Here is a 7,837-nt window from a genome sequence, read left to right on the forward strand (position 1 = left end):
GAGAGAGAAAGAGAGAGAGAGCTTTTAAGGTAACCTTCAGAAATCCCCATATAATCATTCTGCCAGTCAAGCACCACCCAAGTGAGCCCTATCATATGATATAAATGAGAATAAATTATTTTAACTTAATAGCACATCATATTATTGGTGGATGTATTTTTTAATTTACTTATTTATGTTTAACCATGATCAACAGACAATAGGGAATATGCATTGCTGGAAGAAATGTGCAAACCAGCCTCTGCTAATGAGTATGTCCAGTCATTGGGTAACAAGCTGGTTGAACTGAGGACCAGGGGACACGAACAACTCAGGCTGCACAATTAATCATCATCAATATTATCAAAATCTGTCTGTGAAGGTTCTCAGTCATGCAGGTCATGGAATTCATAAAAGCTTCTTCAGTTATATTGCGATTATTTTGACTGAAATTGGAGTATTATTGATCTCGTAATATGGAGTCCCCTGTGGACAAAAGTCGCAGTGTTTCCACCATAATAACCACAAAGTATTATCAGAATAAAATTATCTCATAAAAATCTCCTCCTGGTTCCTTCTAACTGGTTAATGTGCTACTTAATATAAAGTATAAACGCAGGCTGGTTTCATCCATTTTTTATGGACAGCTATATAATACATATGTGTGTGTGTAGAAATAGTCAGTCTTGTTCTTGTGGATAGTCTTGTTTGCTTATGTAGATAATAAAGAAACATCAGTAATAAATTGCCACTGCTTCATAACTAGTTAAAAACTCCTTGTAGTAGCTTTAGTGGTTTATTAGATACACTGCCAAACAAGACCAATAAAGTAGTGGCATCAAAAGCAGTAGGTGAGTAATGCTGGATGTAGTAGTTGATTCACAAAGCCTAGTGTACAGTTCTCAGTTCAGAAAGTTCGGTTCACATCTACAGTCTGATGACACCACATACAGCAGACTCTTTGCTCCAAAGCTACCCATGGTATTACCTAACGTACAGCTAATATAGCTTGACCAACATATTGTGTGTTGTGCAGTGGCTTTATGGTTCACTGCTGCTTCACTCATCAATCCAGTGATGCAGGTTGTTAAATTAATCCCCAACAGGCATAAGCCAGGAGGCGATCATGCGATCGCTTCTGTGTGCATGTGTATGTGCGTGATCACTGCACCTACAGCTTGTCCACAGCAAATCTCAAATACTACTGGACTGACCAGCCAAATTTTTTGGTGCACATTCATGACTGTATCCTGAAGGAAACCTTTTTTTTTTTTTATAACTTTTATGTCTTTATGTTTTTATGGCCAGAGGCATTATATTTTCAAGTCAATCCCATTCTTGTGAACATGATATCTCAAGAACTCCTTGACAGAATTTTTTTCAAACTTGACACACATGTTCACTTGGACTCAAAGATGATTTTGGTGGTCAACTGATCAACAACTGCTCCACTTTGAAATTTTGTTTCAGTGAGGGACAACATATGTGGGGGTCGTAAATTTTGGTGGAACTTTGCCTTTTGTCTGGTTTCACCTGGCACTTCCTCACCCACCTCTAGTTAACATTTGAATTCTTCACAAATAATCCATAAGCCACCTGATTTTTGCTTCGCTGGTCAGGAAGCTGATTTATAAACATTACGTAAAATATATTTAAAAAATCAAATAATTTTATTTAACTTCTTTTACAATACAATGTAATTTTCAACCATCTATGTAATGAATTACATATATCTACTTAATATCAGCTTCTTACATAATAGTTAGTTCATGTAAGTAAAGAAAGAAAGAAAGTGTTGACGGGCACATGTATAACACCTGACACACAGACAGTCAACATTATACAGTATGTGTGTAAAGCTGCAGGACCTTTCCATCATTGTGCAGAAAGCATCTCATCATGCATCTCTGCTCTCTAAGTCAACACATCTGTCACTCCCCTACTCCACCTCCTCATCTATCCCTCCCCTCCCTCCCCTCCCTGCCTCCCTGCCTCCTTCCATCCATCCATCCCCCTCCCACCGGCCACCCATATGTCTCTTTCAATCCCCCTCCACGCCCACCTCCACCCCACCCCCACCCCTGTCCCCATCACGCCCCCCCCCCCCCCCCCCCCCTCTCCCCACCAGTCAACCAAATGGCATGCTCTTACATGTACCGCAGTACGGAGGCGGACTGTACCATTGTGCATGTGGTGGGTGGGTGGCAGCAGGGAGGAGTGCTGCAGAGAGAGAGGGAGGGAGAGGGAGAGGCTGGCACTTTCCTTTCCTGTTCTAATCCCTCGCTCCTGTCTCTGTGTGCTGATGCTCTTTGGTGAAGAAACTTCAGACTACAAACGAATTTGTCGGGAGGTCGGGACTCCATCTATTGGATGTAAACTTCAGTTTGACCCTGGTTTGGTAAGAGAAGCAGTTTGACTTGCTTATGTTGTATCTAACTTGCTTTGGTTTGTACAAACTGTGGTGTGCACTGAATGTCATGGAGAGATCTTTACTAAAATGATGTATTACAGTAACAGTAAAAAATACCTTGTGATTTGGTTTAGTTTAAGATTATGAAGCATAACTAAATATTCAAAATTAATATGGAGTTTTTCTTTTGTTCTCTAGTTTTAATAAGTCAACACACAAAACATGGTATTACCATGTCTTTTTTGAAAAATCCAGAGGAGTAAAATATCTTCTGTTTAGAGAACAAACATCTCAGACATCAGAACTTTTGCTCAAAAGCTGTATCTGCACATATTGTATGAAATGCAGAGAAAAAACACTTAAGTAGCCAAACACTGTGACAGCAGGGAGTTTTTGTCTCAACAAAGGTACAAAGTAATGTGGATCTATTGATAACAAGCAGGAAGCATGAAAGCTCTTATTTAGCAGGGACTGCTTGCCAACGGCATTATGTAATCAATGCACACAAGCAAACCTCCACACACATCTCACGTTACACTCTTTCTTGCAATAAGTATAGACCATTTAATAGCATGTACAATGGGTTGAGGACTTTTGCTTTGTTACTGTTGACTCATCTGCTGTCTAATGTGGAGTTTGCATCAAAAGATGACCATTTAGCAGAAGAACAAGCTGGGCTCTGGGCTCTGGATTCTACTTTCCCCATTAAGCTCCATGTATAGTGATGAGTGCGAAGTCAGTGAAAGTGGACATCTGTCAGTGAAAATGATCAGCTCCTCATTCTGGTATGTGAAATAGACCTTAGACGTTAAAACTGGCAAAACTTTGTCACGTCCAAAGTTTGACATCTTTCAAAACAACCCATTAAGGGTCTCATGGCATGTCTCTGTCTGTCAGCATCATAGACCGTATAATAAATAGTGGATGCAGTCTCCATGATGTCACCCCTTGGTTTCTGAGGAGCTCTTGTGAAGCTCAGTGTGGTGGCTCCTGCCGTCACCATCGTGGCAGACTCAGCTCACTTCCAGCTAATCCAAAACTGGGCAAAGAGGTGGAGCATGGGTGCAACTGAGGTGGACAGAATGAAGAGGTTAGCTACCTCTGACAGTACCCACAGGGCACCTAAGGCGGACACACCCTTAATTATGCAAAATTTAAGCATTAGCATAGTTGAAACAGGTGAGTTACAAACATTCACCTCTTGTACAGTTGTCATGACCAAGGAAGTTGGCTCCAACGATGAAAACCGTTTTTGCACCAGGCTGTAAACATGTTTATTCCTGCTGTAAAGTTTTAATGTGGGGCTCTATGAGGATTCACTTGTATTTTAGGAACTGCAGTTTTTGGCATATTTTCCGTGATAGGTTCACTTTTCTGCCCTAGAGGTTGCTGCTTGCTCTGCACTTGGTCCAGAATGAAATATGTTCACATCTGATGGATGGATTGGCACAAAAGATGACCCAGACACTCATGGTCCGTATCATAGTAAACGTTAGTAATCCCTTCACTTCTCCTTTTGTGCCACCAGCAGGTTGACATTTTTGGTTCAGGCTGAAATGTCTCGACGTCTTTTGTTTGGCTAGCTATAGCTATAAAATTTAACTTCCATGTTACTCTCAGTAAATGAAGGATGAGTTGGAGTGAATTTAGTGATCACCTCTCTTGTGCCATCAAAATTTCAATTAGTCCAATAATTCTGTTCAAACAATAGCATGTTAAAGCTATAGTATGTAATATTTCTCCATTAACATATCTAAAAGCACTGGTCATAAGTTATGAGTTGTGCAGTAGTTTGAGTTGTGCAATCACATTAATTAAATGTTTCCAACTCTGATCAAACACAGAAAGATCAGCTATCCATTCAAGGTGACTGTTTGTCTGTGTTGCTTTAACTTCTGTGAAAACACAGGATACGTGGGATCTGTCAGAGAGTGAGGAGGGAAGTTTGAAAAATATTAAACATAATGCGTATAAAACTTCAATGTCCATGAGCGTGATTTCTGCCTGAGTCATGTCAGATGGATTTTTATCAGAAATTGAGAACACAACTCCCATGATCCAGTGCTATTTAGATGTCATCAGACCACATCTTTTGTTTTCATTTCAATGTGAGGGAGATGACTAGCAGCAGTCCCATATTGTGAGTTCAATATTGTTATGTTAGTAGGTTAGCATGCTGAAATTAGCATTTAGCCATACAACTAGGGACAGTTTCAAAGAGCTGCAAGCATGGCATGGCAAAACAAATTACTGTCTGCCACGTCTTTAGTTTAAGGTTTGGTAAAGTTGGGCGTAAAACTGCAGAGGCAGTGCAAGGCAGCTGGATTCTTGAGATCACCTTAGAATCCATCTTGCCAGGCTTCAGGTTGTGTGTTTGTGTCCACACCAAAAGTGTTGCAGCCAGTCAGCATCCTTGGAAGGACTACTGGCATCTACCGGTGTGGTTTCAGGTGTGAAGACAGAGTGAAGCATCCATGGAAGTAACTCATTAGACAAGATAGACAGATGGTTCAACCAATTATCTGCCAAGTGTTTTTTGAAAGTGCCTGCCCTTTTCTAAACAGTTTCTAAGGATGACTTCCCAGATGGTTCTGTGTAACAAACCATCTGATGTGTCAGGTTATCAAGTAGCCATAAAGTTACATTAGTTACATTGCTTGCCTTGTTGGCAGCCTTGTTGTACTCCAAAGATGAACTTCTGGTCCAGTGACACTTTTGTCACTGGATCAGCTTTTGTTGTCAGCTGTCCAGATGTGGGCTGTGGTGGAAAGAAAGTCGACCTGTCTGAGTGACCTTCAGATTAGATTCATCAACACAGATTCTCTCTAGAGGAGCAAAACAAGCTCAAAATAATGACAATACTTCCACCTGCTCTCCCTCATCCTCCATCCTTCATTTAGCTTTTTGGCTAACAGCTGACATGACCTACCTTAACATCATAATAACATAGCCTTCAGATCAAAAATTAACTACATAACTCTGAGTAGTAACTGTATGTTTTGAAATTGTAATCAGTTACACTACTCCTTACTGGAAAAAATTAATAATATTACCTAATCTAAGACATTTTTAAGGCATTTTCTTTTGCTGAAAGTCTGAAATTGGCCCCTTAACCTTGTTTAAAAGACCAAACCAATGTTTTATTCATCTTTCAGCTTATATATTACATACAGCATACTTTACATTATTGCTGAGCATTAAAGCACAATGTGTAGAGGATTTTTTTTTTTGTTACATGTTTTCCTTTCTTCTAGGCATCCACCGGTTTTCCATATTTTCTGTAGGGTCCAAAAACAATTTGCAGACAGTGTCACTGTGATGGATTACTAGATCCCAGCAAACTGATTTTCCTAATGTAGTGAGATTAATGTATAAAAAGAAAACACATTAAACTATGTAGAATGAATAGAATATAAGGTAAAAATGGAAAAACACTGACATGGTCTTTTAAAACCAGCTGATAGCTCATATTTGATGATGCTGCTCCACCAGAGTGCAGCTTACTTCTGCTCCAATTTGATACAGTAGACTGCACTGTACCTAATGTGTGCGTGTGTGTGTGTGTGTGTTCCTGCTGTAGATAGGAACGTGATGCATTATTAATCTTGTCTAAATGACTGGGCTGGCTGTGGAGCTTTCTCTCCAGATTCCTCTCCTCACATCTCTCATGGCTCTGAGCAGGCCTGTTTTTGTCCTTCTGCTCACACAGTGTGTCACATCAGTTTCTTCCCAAAATCAATAGGTTGAAAAGGTTGTCATGAAAACAGACCGCCTGCCAAATTAGAGGTGTAGCCTCCTTGTTAAAGTATAATAAGCATCTCCACTCCCATCAGGAGAGGAGCGTTCTCTTTAATGTTTCCTCTGCTGTCTCTCAGGCGGTGAAATATATATAGAGTCATATTCTTTGTAGTGGACTGAGTTTAGGGAGGGATTCTAACAGATGGAAACAGCTGTACTTTATCAACACCTTCTTCTAGATGTTCTTAAGGAAATACAATGCAGATTGAATTATGTTTTCTATTAACATGAGGAAATGTTGTTAATTAATGCATCTGACAAGTAATGAAAATGTGTGAACTATCAGTAAAATATTCACTGGTAATGTATTTCATTTGGGTTCTGCCATAATATCCAATCTTGCAGTACATGAGCAGCTACCTCCCTGTGACTCCAGGGCAGTGCAGAAATATAGGACTCACTCAAAAAAAAAAAAAAAAAAAAGAAACATGGACATTTTGCAAGCATTATTACCAACACTGAGACCTCGGAAATAAGGAGGATTACAATAAGAAAACATTTTAGTTTCAGAGACTTTGTTTCCTGAATTCTGATGACCTGTAAAAAAGGAATATAACAAAGTACACTGCAACAGCCTTAATTTTACTTAATTTTACTTATTTTACTTTACTAATTCTCGGGAAAGAATGCAGTTGTTTTGCCCCTGCCTTGATGTGGCAAAAAAATGCATGCCTCTTTTCTTAAGGGGAAATAGAAATTCTTCTGAGGACGTCTGGTTTGGTGAAGAGTTACACAGGGCTAACACACACTGTAGTGTCAGAAACAGGTTGAGATTATAAAAAGAAAAAAAAAAAGATGTGAAAATCTGTTTGAAATATGGATTTATATGGGAGGATTCTGATCGCAAGAGGAAATAGGGAGAGGGCGATGAAAAACGGGAGCCTCCTGTTAGAACTGGGAGGGTTGTCAAGTATGTTTGCAAGTCACAGTTGTTTCTTTGCACTTGTCAGTTTTCTGAGTCATTATGGCAAATAGTTATATGGGCAGGGATTTTGTGTGGTGCAGCTCTGCTGTCCTTTCTCACCAGGAACTCTGGGAAGTGACCACAGAGCTCCAGCACCATTAGGATTCGGTCAGTAGCGCTCCCTAAAAGTTGAAATGAAAATAATTTCCGCTGTCAATTTCCATCACTTATTTATGAAACCTTTCTGCTAGTCTGACTGACAGATGCACAATGCTTGTAAAAGCCTACCATTGGTTGCTTGGTTCCAGTCGGCACTGCAGTATCCGCTGTCTATGTTTTCAGAGCCCCCTGGAAACAACAACAACCTCCGAGACAGCAACATGTCAACGAAAATTACAGTTTATACAAAAGTCATTATACAAAATTTAAAAAGATACTTTTTGTCCTCTCTCAAAAATAACAGGCTACTTAATATCTCAAGCTCAGTGATAATGAATCATTATTATTCTTTTGGTAAGGATGAGTATGTATAAACTACTCTGTTAGGCTGTTAAACGGGAAAAAATTTGGAAAAAAGTTGGGACCACTGGTTTAGAGAATATTAGTTTATAGATTCAAAACAAAACTGACAGAGGGGTAGATCAAATCTGTCTGCCACTTCAGCACCACAGACAGCTCCATGGTTGGACATACATAACATAGAACATAGATTCTGTTACAACAAGGGGGATGTATTTTGATCATTT

The sequence above is a fragment of the Lutjanus erythropterus genome, chromosome 13, assembly GCF_056507025.1.
Source record: "Lutjanus erythropterus isolate fLutEry1 chromosome 13, fLutEry1.hap2, whole genome shotgun sequence".
Lineage (NCBI taxonomy): Eukaryota > Metazoa > Chordata > Actinopteri > Lutjaniformes > Lutjanidae > Lutjanus > Lutjanus erythropterus.